This window comes from Chamaea fasciata, unplaced genomic scaffold (assembly GCF_029207755.1).
Source record: "Chamaea fasciata isolate MVZ Bird 193981 ecotype frontalis unplaced genomic scaffold, bChaFas1.0.hap1 SCAF_3, whole genome shotgun sequence".
Lineage (NCBI taxonomy): Eukaryota > Metazoa > Chordata > Aves > Passeriformes > Sylviidae > Chamaea > Chamaea fasciata.
Window position 1 is genome coordinate 12,339,629 of NW_027094088.1, and position 12,502 is coordinate 12,352,130.

The 12,502-nt window shown below is 48.2% G+C and overlaps 1 protein-coding gene across 1 annotated transcript in view; it reads right to left on the bottom strand.

Moving 5' to 3' along the window:
• The window catches only part of RRBP1 (ribosome binding protein 1), a 52,321-nt gene that overhangs the window by 38,894 nt on the left and 925 nt on the right, over positions 1 to 12,502 (bottom strand). The window lies entirely within an intron of this gene.

Below are 12,502 nucleotides of genomic sequence, written 5' to 3' on the forward strand. Positions count from 1 at the left end.
AATGAGACCCACCAGCTTCCTCCAGCTCCCCATCCAGGACCTCAGCACAGCTCATCCAACCACAGTGCAAACTCAGGGTTCTGAGTGAGAATAAATGGCTAGGTCCTGCAGCAAGGGATATTACAGCTCACCAGGTCACTGGGGCTTGTTGCTGTATGAGGTACAGATATCAGTTAAACTAATCATCTAAAAATGCTGTAACATCCTCCTAATTCCTTTTAAACTGGACTTTCCTCAGGATAGCTGCAGGACCTAGCCATTTATTCTCACTAAGTCCCCCCCCAAAGCCTTCTCAGCATGGAGGTGCAAGAGCAACAAAATGCCCCTTGGACCATTTTTTCCCCTGGCCCTTCCTCATCTTCCCAGAAAACCAGGTTTGCAACAGACTGTGTTTGAATTCTCCAGCTATGTGGCTTTTTCTTTTTTAATGCCTGGCTGCCCAAGCACAGCTGTGGGGCTCAGTAAAGCAGGTTTGACTTTCGGCCTTTGAGGTGGTTTCAGATCTAAACCACCAAAAAGTCTGGTACTAAAAATACACTTTGGCACTTTCAAGAAATTAAAAAAGTGACTAGTAGTTGTGTAAATTCACCTGTTGCCTGGTTTTAGCATCCCCATATATCTGCAAGGAAGTATTTCCCATTCTGAAGAGGCATTGTTCTCTTGTGTCTTTTTTCACTTTTGGTATTATTTTGTAATCTCTGATTGAAGGGCCATTTAAAAAAAAAGCATCCTGCTCTTCTGCAGCAGTGTCAGGTGATCCAGCTTCTCCAAGCCATACAGCTAATGGGTTTCTGGGCAGAGGCCTGTGTATAATAACTATTTGTCTTGAAAGCTTCCCAAAAATGCCAATGGGCAGCCTAGCACCAGGATTTCCAGGCTGACAAATGGGTGTGATCCCAACCTGCCAGCCTCAAGCACTCTGGGGCTGGTGCTTTCTACCTGGGTTTGGGACAAACCTTTCACTTATGGACCCTGTCCAGTCCAAAAACATCAGGACTAACTAACCTGAGAGAGGAAGAATTCCCAGGTTTCCCTCTATGTAACAACCTGCCTATACTGCATGGTCCAGCCACAGCTTGATGCACCCAGCTGCAGAGCACAAGGAGGATGTGAAACCTGGCTGAAGGGCTGGATTTGTGAGCAGGAGTATCCCAGCCTGCAGATCATCAGCACCTCCCACACCCACCTGGGCACCAACTCAGCACCAGCAGCAGCCTCTGCATGGCTGCTGTAAGCATTGCTATTGTCACAGCACTTGGCAGCCCCATCTTCAGGGTCACTGACATACCTAGAAGACAAATTATTCAGTTCCAACTCTTTCTACACATTTAGGCCAAGTTCATCCTGCATCACTCCAGGATTTGTGCCACAGAAATGCCCTGAAGTTAGTGAGGTGACACCACAGAAGTGATGGAGCACTAAAATTGGAGTCGTGCATCAAGGGCACTGGCCTGGCTGCAAACAGTGTTTTAACATTCTTGTATTTTAGCTCCTTGCCTGGGTGTTCTTGTGTAGCTTAGTGGAATTCAAGCAAAATCAGACAACAGCTGCAGAAGGGACATTTCCCAGCCCTACTCTGCAATAAACCCCACCAACAGGTGGGAATCACCCTGACATGGTGCAGCAGAAATGTAGAATATTTCTCCTCCTGGAGACCCTCTGGCACTGTGCAAGGTGGGTCTCAGCCTTTGCCTCTGTAGCCCCACTCTGGTGGTGGGCTTAGGTCTTAGGTAGTCTTAACAGGCAGCTTAGCTGTAGAAGCTGTCTCAGTGTATTATCACCCCAGCATGGCACTGTCTGGAAAAACAGCAGCAGATGTCTGTCTGCTGAGGCTGAAGCAGAGATTAACATGCTCAGGGCCAGGGAAAGGCAGCAAGGGGGACACTGGCCACTGGGTTTCCCAGCAACACGCCTTGCGTGAACATGTGCACCCTGTCACCCGGGCAGAGGCAGCAGCAGAGAGCCGAGAACATCCCCTGCTCTCATTACCCACTGATGTAAACGTGTGAGAAAAGGGTGAGGAACCATTTAGCTCAAGTGAACTGAAATTGATATTTTGAGAGACAAATTGTAAAGGCAATGGCTCATACAGTTGTCCCTACAACCGAGAGCGGAGGCAGCTGCAGAGGCTTTGGTAGGGGTTTTTTAACGTGAAACCAAGCGGAGGAAGTGGGAATCAAAACCTCGCAGAGCTGAGATTTTGCAAACTTACACAGAATTGCAATACACAAGGCGTGCCTCTCTAAGTATTCCCCCATCTTTCCTGGGACCTCTGACATCAGCTTGCAAGAGTTGCAGTCTTCAGCAGCCAACTATGCTTGCGGTGACTCTAAGTAACACCCAGGGACCGCCATCAACTCAGGGCTGAGTCAGATACCTGGCACGCCCTTAGGGCACCTATCTCCCCTCTGGATAGATCAGAATTAGGCACGCTGGGGTCCTGCTTCCCTGTCCTGGCTCTTACCCTCTCCCAATCCTTAAGAGGGACCCCGCCAGCAGTGCTGTTCCCACCTCCTGCTTGGCTTTGCCTCCACGCCGGGCCCACGTCACCACCCACAAAGAAGGGCCTGTGCAGGAGCTGGGGCTCATGCTGTGCTGAGAGGAGTCATAAAGCTCCTTTTAAGATGTCCAGCACAAAGCTGAGTCTGTTTAGCCACAGGTTGGGGGCTGCTGCCTCCCATTCCTGCCTCCGCCAGGCACTGAGTCATTGCCCTGCCATGGTGCTGCCAGCCCAGCACTGGAGAGAGGGCCAGGACTGGTGGCTGAGAGCAGCAAACCTGCCCCCCTCACTGCTGTGACAGCCAAAACCTGTGCCTCAAAATACTGCTTCTTTCCAGAGGTGCAAATAGGAAATACTATGGAAAAGACCCAGGGAAAGGGGCAGTGACATGGAAGGGAGGGTCATCTGTGGGGAAGAGGTCAGGTGAAATCTTCCGGGGTTTTGTATTTTCCACCACAAATTGCTCTCAGTGCTCTTTTTGACACAAGGAAAGACACGAAGGTTTCTACCTGTGTCCTTTTACAAGGCAAGAGAGGGAAAGTTGGATATACTTTCCAGCTTGCAAGACTCATGGCTCATGTAGTGTGAGCTTCTTCCTCAAAGACCAGAGCCAGGATTGCAAAAAATCTCAGATGTTGTCTAACGCAGCACAAGAGACACAAAATCTTCTGCCCACAAAGAAAAAAATTGTTAAAAGGTGGATCTCAGCATTCTTTTGAGTGTTTAAGGCATTTTCTTGACTGTCTCATTTTTATGACACTCTGAACTGGTAGGAAATCTCATATATCAGAGGTTTTACTGGTGCCCAAGGAATCGAGGTGCTGGTTCTTTAGTTTTCTCACGAAGTAAAATCTGGTTCCTTAAGAGTAGATGGAGACCTCGGTAGAGGTGTGATGCTTATCATGAGCAGACAGGAAGCAGAGCTAGAGATACACACTGTGATTTCAATCTGCTGTTAGAAGTCGTAGAAATATGAAAAATAAATAAAAGGCAGGATAAAGCTGGGAAAAGGGTCCTGCACAGGGCCAGCAATTTGAGGTGCCTCCTCAATTGGAGAAATGCACTCCTGACTCCTTTACCCTCCCATGCCTGCAATCCAGGTACATACTCCCTTAAAGGCCAGTTAGAAACAGCAGGAAAGTGCAGCAGCCAATTTAAATTGAGGGAAGTAAGAGACTTGGAGAGAAAAAAGTAAACTTGAGCACCTCAGCTGTGCCCAGCTGTGCAAGTTCAGCAGCTGGGAGCCTTGGGCACTCACTGTTGCAAAGGCTGAGTCACATTCCTAAGAAAGTCCCAGCTGCCTGGTTTGACTGAGTAATTGCCTTTTCAGATCAAAGAATTGAGAGCAGAAGGTGAAGGGGGAGACAAGCAAAGCAGCTTAAAAGTCTGCAAGTTGAGAGAAAGTAATGTCAGCACAGCAAAAAGAGAGACTCAATGCCAGGCAGGAGATTCATTTTCTCCATTTATGTTTTGTCTTCCTGATTCTGCTTTTCTGCTCTCTTTCTCTTCCAAGTTATATAAGACAGGAGAGTCTCTGCCAGCATCACCCCAATGTCCTTCTGAAAATCTAAAGGCAAGGCAAGCACCAAGGACCAATTTATAATTTGGCATCAGTGCTGCATGAGCTGATGAAGGCTTCCCACACTCTGCCCTGCGCTGCATTCAAATCCACACAATTTCTGGGTTCAGAGATATCATGGGTGTTCTCTGACAAAGAAATGGGGGTTTGTCTGATGCCATGATCCTGTCTGGACTAAAGTACAGGTCTTGTTCTTCTTACAGGGATCACAGATTTTAGTGTTCACCTTTGTGGCTCTGTGGTCTCAAGAGGTAGATCAGTCTTCGCACACGCCAACACACACCCGTGCGCACACACACACCCACACACACCCCTTCTTGAATTCTTAACTGGACTAACTGATTTTTAACCAGTTTCGCAGGGACACAGGCTGGAATAGGACTCACCAACAAAGATATTTTAAACCAGGCTTTCATTTGCTTCCCAATGGTCAGCAATTCCCTCCTCCAGGAGGATGCTCTGCCCACACGGCCCACAGTGCACTGAAGCACCAAGGCACAGTGGGGAGGGAGGGTTGTGAAGCCACTGGACCATCCAGGGCTCCCAGCAGCTCTTTGCTCAGCTGCCCCTTCCCGGCCCCCAGCTCCATTCTCTGCTCAGAGCCCTGGGGATGCTGGCCCTGGCTGGGAACCTCAAGCTGCAGGCATGCCAACAAGTCTGCCTGAAGATCCCTTTAGCCCTTCCATCACAGCCAGCCAGGAATAGTCTCCCCTGAAACACATCTGGCAAATCCAAACCGGATCGTTTCAGCAGGACCAAAGCTGGATTTGCCATTCAATGAGATGTTTCAATAGCACTACAAAGTGTTGCAGACAGTCAAGAGCAGAACAAGCTAAATCACTCCCTACCACCCTCAATTTGCCAGAGGTCCAAATTAACCTCACTGCAGTCCTTCTCCCTCTTCAGCTTCTGGAAGTCATGGCATTCTGCTCCCTGAGCCCTGGTATCCACCTCGGCCAGGCCTCCTCTCAAAGGGCATTTCCTTTCAAGGAAAAGCCCAGGCAAACCATATCCTCTTCCTTCCTTTAAACACACTCCTGTTCAACTTCATAACCTTGTGGGAGCTGGCTGTCCTCCACAGAAAATCCATGTGTGTATTCCCACCCCTGGGCAATGCTTCACCCAACATGTGTGAGATTTTGTGGCGTGGTCTGTGCTACTTAGAGCCAGACACTCAGTAGGGAAAAGGGAGAGAGAGGGAGAGAGAGAGAGAGACAGGGACAGAGGGTGGTTTCTCAGTTAGTTCCAGCTTGTTGCAGGTCAGCACTTGGCCATCAAGTTTACATTAAAAGCTACTTGATTTTGGTGGCAATCCTTTCCTTTTCCCAGTCATAAAAAGTGAAGCCTACCCTGCTGCTCATGGCAGTAACTTCTAACATGTTTCCTTAGAAAAGAGCTTGGATATGTATTCCATTCCAGGCACACAATAAATGCACAAATCAGAGGGGAACCTGCTCAAGGAACCTCCAGGCACTGATGTGCAGAAAGTCCTCACCTGGCTGAGCTCCTTTGTGAGGGCCTGACCCATAGCCTTCATCCAGCACCTGCATGGAAGCACTGCCAAGCATCAGTAACTGTTCCTGATAGCCCTCCACAAGGTCCTCATCAGGGTGTCAGGGCCAATTAGTGAGCATGCAGCAGCCAGGGCAGAGAGCTCTCCCCACAGGGGTGGATGCATTCTGCTCCTAAGGCACCTGCAAAGGGATCAAAGGACTGTGACCCTTGGGAGGGGCTCCAGTAGAATCCTTCAGCAAGAAGACCCTGCCCTGTCACACCTCCCTAAAAGCTGTACTTTACCAGCAGACAGTGCAGCTTGGCTCCCCACATGTGACCAAGTTTTGCAGGGTAAGAGCCATCAACAGGCACAGGTATCATTTGGAGAAACTGCAAAATTTCTGTCGAGGCACTGCAAGAGAATGAGCTGCCCAAACTTGGCATTTGCAGAAGGCACTAAGGTGAAAAGCTTAATCCTTACCCTATAAAGGCAGCTATCAGCTAAGGAGTGACACTGCTCCACCCCCCTGCCTCCCCAATTTCACTTAAGGGTGAATCTTTCCCCAATATAAAGGTCTAAGCAAAGGCAGCTCTGACTTCAGGGATGAAGAAACTTGGTCTTCTGCATCTCACTCAGAAAGTTGCAGAAAGTCCCACAAAGTCTGCCCAAGGGAGATAAGAAACTGCCACCCAAAGTGGCTGAAGCATTCTTCCAGATCCCCTCCTCTGCCCCCATATCAATTGTTTTCCTTCTTCCCACACCTTATCCCCTAACCTTCACTTTTCACATAGTCTCAACCATGCTCACTAGGGATGCTCTGGCTAACGACTCCCATGGGAGTGGGAAACTCCACCTCAAATAGGACCAGGATCTGAAAAGAAGCCACAAGCCCCCAACAGGGTTATGGAGTCTGATGGGGCAAGAGTTCAGTGTTTTTCAGTGTAGCTGGTACGTGCTGCCTGATGAGGTTCCTTGGCCTACAGAGACCTTCCTGCTCACCCCCTAGGACAAGGAAGTCTTCCTTGAAATCCTGCTTTTGGGCAATGAGCAGAGCAGGGTGCACCTCTCTCCAGCTCTGATCCAGTTAGAGGGGTGAGGCAGTGATCCACCCACCATGAAGATGTGCCCCATGCTGCTCTCATCTCTTGCTGGCTGGAGATGGGAAGGAAGGACCACAGTGTCTGCCTGCCAGAGATCCTTCCCTTCCCCATCATGCTGACATTGGCAATCATCTTCAGCCTCCCTTCCTCCTACTTATATTATTTTCCTTTCACTTTTAAAGATTTTTCTCATCCCCACTGCCCCTCCTTGAGCCCCCTAATTGCCTCTGTGACTCATTCCTGTATGCAAGAGGTGACTTTTTTCTGTGTGGGGGTAATTTTGCAAACCAGCCCTCACACATGTTTTGCAAGTGGCCAACAGCCACCAGCAAAGAGTGCAGTAAGTGCCTACAGTCCTGGCCCAGAGAGGACAGCACAGCCTGTTTGACTGCAGAAGGATGACAGAATATATTGAAAGAGCTCATTAAACTCACTTTGGTCATGCTCCAAAGCATGTTGAAAGTCAGGAGAGAGTCCCCCATTGACATGAACAGGGTTTGGATCAGGGTTAATTCCATTAAACAGGCTCCTTGGTAGCTGCTGAGCCCAGCTGAGTCCTGGGGTTTTAACTGTACATGTAAGCTGTCCCTAATAAAATAAAGAAGATGAACTGGCCACCTGTGTTTAATAATCTGTGGTGACTTATGAATCATCTGTGTTTGTTAAGACCCATCTTGTACACAGACTCATCTTTCTCCCGCTAGCACCCAGCTCATCCTTCCCCACGGAAACCACAGACAGCTTTCCTGCAGAAGGTGAATACCTTTCAGAGTTACATTTAATCTGCTGCAAGCTACCCCTTTAAATCCAGGGGTTTATTTCCAGTTACTCCAGAGAATATGAGGAATGCCTCTGCTGGTTCTTCACTGAGCCTATTTAGCCTTTTTTGGATAGAAGGAAGCATCTGAAAGGGAGGGTGCATTTTTCCCTCTTTAAATCACAGAAGAAACACCACAGCTCATTCCTCGTGTCCAGACTGTTTAACTCTTCCCATGTCCTAGCAGTCCTCAGCTGTTGTCTTGATGAAACTAGAGCCCCTGGTTGTCCCTTTGCCTCCTGGTCTGAAAGCCTGGCACACAGGTTAGGTACCCTGGGAAACAAAGGTGTGGGGTTTTCCATCCTTTCAGGTCTGTAGCCAAGACAGTTGTCCTCATCCTCATCCTGCCACACAAACCACAGCCTGACACGAAGCCCCGCGGCTCCTTGCACAGCAGGGCCCCAGGCAAGGGAGATTCTTCTCTCTCTGAAACAAGGAAAGAGTGTTTTTCCCTTCCCACTCGTTTATGCACTGCCACAAGAGCTGCTCTCCATGGGCTTCCTGTAGAGCCCTCAGGCTTAGCTCGGTTTTCAAGAGCACTAAATTTGCATCCATACCACATGACCCAGGCTTTAAGCCTGCCCACATGGCTGGAAACGAGCTCGAGTGTAAATTTGGCTGCAGGGACAGACTTTCAGATGACCATAGCATCACCAAGAGATTCCCTCACCCTCTTTTCCTCCTCACACTTCCATGGGATGGTGTGCCATGCCAAATCTCTGGGCTGGAGACCACCAGGAAGGGCAGAGCACGGGTTGTGGGACTCCAATTTTATGTATATACAGAAGATGTCCTACATAACTTTTTTCCTGGTGTTTGAGTAGATGTTAAATTATCCATATAAGCAAAATTAGGGATGAAAATGAAGCAGATCACGTCTCTCTGCCAGGGCCTGGAGAGTGACAAAAGCTGGTCATATTCTATAATCATAGATTCTGGGGGGGTTGTACACCATCCTTAAGTTAAAGCATTCCCCAAGGTGACTTCAAGAAAGCTGATCCTGAGATGTACTTTTTAAACTGAGATGGTGATTGAGATGCTTGTTTGGTAAAAGCCTTGCTCATAATAAATAGAAAATCACACATGACAAAGCACTGACAGCATGAAAATCTGACAGATGTGCCTGTTTGAAAGGCTGCAAAGCGAATTTGTGTAGCAACAGTTTTCCAGTGAAAGAAACAATTGATTTCAGGTGCTGCAAGCTGTAGGGACTTAAAGAATTCCCACATCTCAGGTGTGCCACATCTGCATCTGCACCTGGACTCGCAGCAGTGGGAAAGACCCAGGGATGGAGCAGCACTGCCTGCAGTGAGACAGTCACAACCAGTCTCCCATCCCAGCAGACTGTGCCAGGACTCAGGGAGAGCATCCAAGTGCCAGGGCTGAATATCCACCATCAGGAACACAGCATCTGTGCATCAGTCCACTCAACAGCATACATTTCATTTCATCTCAGTTTTGCATAAGCAGAACATCTAATTTCTACCCAATTAGCCATGGTTGATGGAGTTTATGTTGTCTCTGTGCAGGAAAACAGGCAGTCCATGGTCCAACGTGCAGTCAGTGAGACATGGAAACAGGCAGCTCCTGATGTGGCAAAGGGCCTTCCGGTCAGACCAAAATATTTAATTAATCTGAACCAGAAAAGTGAGTTTGAATGGGTCATTAGTGCCTGGCATCATGGGGCTGTGGTATTTTCTGATGTGGTTCCTAGGAGCCTTGAAATCACAGCCTGCAACCCCAGGAAGGAACATGGCAAAGGACAGGAGGTGGCACAGAATTCATCATGTGACAAAAACAGCACTGCTGTCCTCACTTCATTCTGGAGGGCAGAGGCTTGGAATACAGTTATGGGAGGACCTCACAGATGAACAACCAAATTTCAGCTCCTCCAACGTTCTTCCAGAAGAGCATTAGAAACTTAAAACAGTAAAAAAAAAAAAAAAAAACCAAAACAAAACAAAACAAAACAAAAAAAAAAAAAAAACCAGCAGGAAAAAATAGCTACAATCTTAAAGATGCCCAAGATGGAAGGATAGCAGCTGTGCTAAATGCTTCTAAGCTTACCGAACTTCTGCAGTTTTGATGGTTTCTGCAGGTAGCCAAAAGGACAAGAATAGTCTGTTTCCCTTAACAGCTTCATCATCCCAAGGCCAGGACTCCTCCTCTGAAGGGACACTGAAGTGCTGAGGGAAAGGGCTTTCCCAGCACTTTTCCTTTCAGGAATAAAACAGGTGCCCTATAAACACTGAACCAGTGATGTGAGATGCAAGTACCCAACAGATTTGTACCTCCCCGGTTGCCACCCTTTTTCAAGGAGGGGTATCCAGCAACCAAGGAGAACAAGAGGAGGAAATATTACCTCCCACATACTCTGGAATCTCCTCTGGAAGAGGAAAACCTCCTAGAGAACAGCAACAGCATTTCCAGCTCTTCTCAGGGGTTTTAAATAAACTCTTAGGTTTTAAATAAAGAGAGGCTGGAGACCAATCTCTACCAGTGGCAGAGATGTGGCTGTAGCTGCACTATGTTCCAGCAGGCAGGAATTGCCCTGAGCCCCCCACTCTGAGGCTGCTGTGGCCTCAATAACCCACTCCTCAAATAATCTGAAGGCTGCAGCCCTTCTTGCAAGCAGGTTTGATTGCCTTGGTGTGGGGTGGTCCTCACCCTGTGGCTGTCACATGCTCCCCTGAGCAGCCTGCTGAGTGCTACCACCTCCAGCCACACCCCAGCTGTGACTGGAAGAGCACTGCTGGGCTCCACTGGGCTACAAACCAAGCCACATGGCTGGCCAGGCTGGAGAAGGGCTGGCCTTACCTCATTTAGCAGGACATGCAGACATGACCTTTCACCCACAGGCCAGGTGGTCCCTGCTCACACTCAGGCAAAGAAAACCAGTTCCTCACCTAGGTTATCCCAAGGTGAACCCACAAGGAAGGTGACAAATGGGGAGAACTAAAAGAAAAAAAACCTAAAAAGTCTTCCTCCCAGTGCCCTGAGACAGGCAAAAAATATGGGCAGAGCATGACTGGATTTGCTAAGAGATGGGGCCACCAGCTGTTCTGCACTGAGCAAAAAAAGGTGACAAGCCATTCCTGAAAGAGCAGTATCCCTCCTTTCAACCCAGAAAAGCCATTAATAAAACTTCCACTACACTCAAAAGAATGAGTACTTCCTGAGGAAGTGGGAATACACTGTGTGAAAACATGCAAGTGGAGGAGGCAGAGACTTATCAGTAAAAACACCAGCTGCATCCTTGCCTCCTCATAGGCCAATCTCTTCTGCTGCTGCCTTCCCCTTCATTAGGTCAAAATAGAGTTTTTGACTCTGTGACAGTGTTCTATCCCTCTAACCAGGGAAAATGTCTGCCCAACAAGACAATCAAAAAATGGAACAACATCAGACTCCATCCATGTGGTGCATCATTCACACTCATTTTGGCCAATTCTGGGTGTAATTAAGGGTTTGGGGCTTTTCTGCCCTGAGATATGCTGTCACTACCTTCAAAAGCTGACATGCAAATAGAGACAGCTGCATATTTCTCAAAACCCTTCTCTGAGACCAGGTTTGTGGATTTTCAGGCAAAATATGCCTGTACCCAAAACCCCAGAGCAGTTCTTAGGAAGTCCACCTAATGCCTCTGACCAGGGCCACAGTCTCTCAAGTGGAGTGACACATAAACCATCAGTTTCACCAGGTTGTTTTTAGCCTTGATCATTTCCCTGTACTGTTTTACTCCTGGCCTCACAAACTGGTGTTGTGGATAAAAAGTGAGGCAAGAAGAAGGAATTAAGATTGTGTTGCTGCAAAGAGAAACATTTGGCAAATCTTTCCCAAAAAGCTTCTATTGTTTGAGCAGGGAGAGGGTGGGTATTCCTGAACAGCACCAGGAAAAAGGCTGGAAATGAAATCTTGACCCCAGCAAAGGTGAGCAGTGCATTAACACCGAAGGATGTGTCCCTTTGCTTCATCATGGGAGCAGCCATCCTGTTTGGGATGCCTGACATGCTCCAGGCTGCAGCAAGGGTGGCATTAGCAGTCCACACACCAATCCACAAACCAAAGGCTGCAATGGAAATGTGCCCTAAAGGTGCATGTTATACCCTCTACAGTGATTGCAGCAGTTTAGAGATGAAGAAATTAGAGTAATGATTTTCACTGTGCTTGGCTTGTCTCCTCATCCTTCTCCCTTCTTTCACCTCTGTGTGGGATCAAGACACCATGACAGTTTGAAAACTATCAGACACTTTTTTGGTATGATGGAACAAGGTACATCTGGGTTGTGTGAGGATGATGAAGGATCCATCAGGAGGGAAGAGGGTTTTAAACTGGAACAGATCTCTGACCATTCTACCATACAGCTACTGATGGGACAAGACTGGGCAGAAAGTCACATGAGTGACAACCCTCATGCTGTGGATCCAAAGTAATGCTGATTTATCCATGCACATGGAAGGGAAGGTGGTATCCAGGCAGGAACTGCCAAGCAAGCCCCCCACAAAGTTAAGGCTTCTGAGCCTCAAATCAGAGCCCCACCATCTTCCTTTGCTCCACATGGCAGCAGAATGCTGCCTGTAGCACTGGGAATGCTTCTGACCTCAGAGGGACCATGGCTCTGCAGGAGTGCTGGCAAGGGCTGCCTGCCCACCTTATCCTGCCCCTGGGCAGCTGAGCTACCACAGACCCATGGCAATGCTTAGAAAAATAAACTGTAAATCTGTAACCACTGGGACTGGCTGACTCAGGAAAGCACCAGGAGATGAGAGATTAGACACATCATTAGCAAGAGCCTGTTGTTTGCAGCTGCCAACAAACTCCCGTACTTCAAGCCTAAAACACCTCCTGTTTTGCAGGCAGGTGATAAGCTCAGTGCTCCACAAATCCCCGAAAGAACATTGCTGAGACCATGCCCCTTAGCATCATTACACAGCAGAATGAATCACTGTTGATCCCTCTGCTTTGTTATCCCACAGTCCCACCAAGAATCCTTTCTGCAAAACTCCTGTGAATG